This window comes from Penaeus monodon, chromosome 28 (genome assembly GCF_015228065.2).
Source record: "Penaeus monodon isolate SGIC_2016 chromosome 28, NSTDA_Pmon_1, whole genome shotgun sequence".
Taxonomy (NCBI): Eukaryota; Metazoa; Arthropoda; class Malacostraca; order Decapoda; family Penaeidae; genus Penaeus; species Penaeus monodon.
This window is the reverse complement of record NC_051413.1, coordinates 39,698,612-39,699,140: the sequence shown is the minus strand read 5'-3', so window position 1 is coordinate 39,699,140 and position 529 is coordinate 39,698,612.

Below are 529 nucleotides of genomic sequence, written 5' to 3'. Positions count from 1 at the left end.
GCCCCGTTTTCTTCCACGACCCTCCCACGCTCCACGACAGGAGTGGGTCGTCTCACACCGCGGTTGTTTGCATTGATAGCAGTCTGAGTGCTGGGCTGTTTGGGGCGAATAGAGCATGACGAAGCAAATCGACTCTAAACTATAGGTTGAGTGCGTTTCTCGTCAGGAACGCGGCTTCTGTAAATTATTATCGTTATTGCTGTGATCGCGAAACCTCTCGTGCGCACCGCATATTCATTTTCGGCTCCAAAGAATGTATTCACAATTCATTCATGCGTCCGTCTTTGAGCTTTGTCTCGACTCACGTCACACCGCCGGGACTCGTTACAGACAGCTCCCGCGAGACGAGAAGGCAGCGTGTCATTCTTTCCCCTTGCTAACCCTTCGAGAAGGACAGGAAGTAAATTACATGGTGGCGGTGACAAAGAACAAAAATTGCCTAAGAAATGGAGTGAAAACAGTTCTTGAAGTTTTATGGTTGGTGCTCGGATGAATAAGGCCAACATTTATATCTCGGCGAATATGGTCT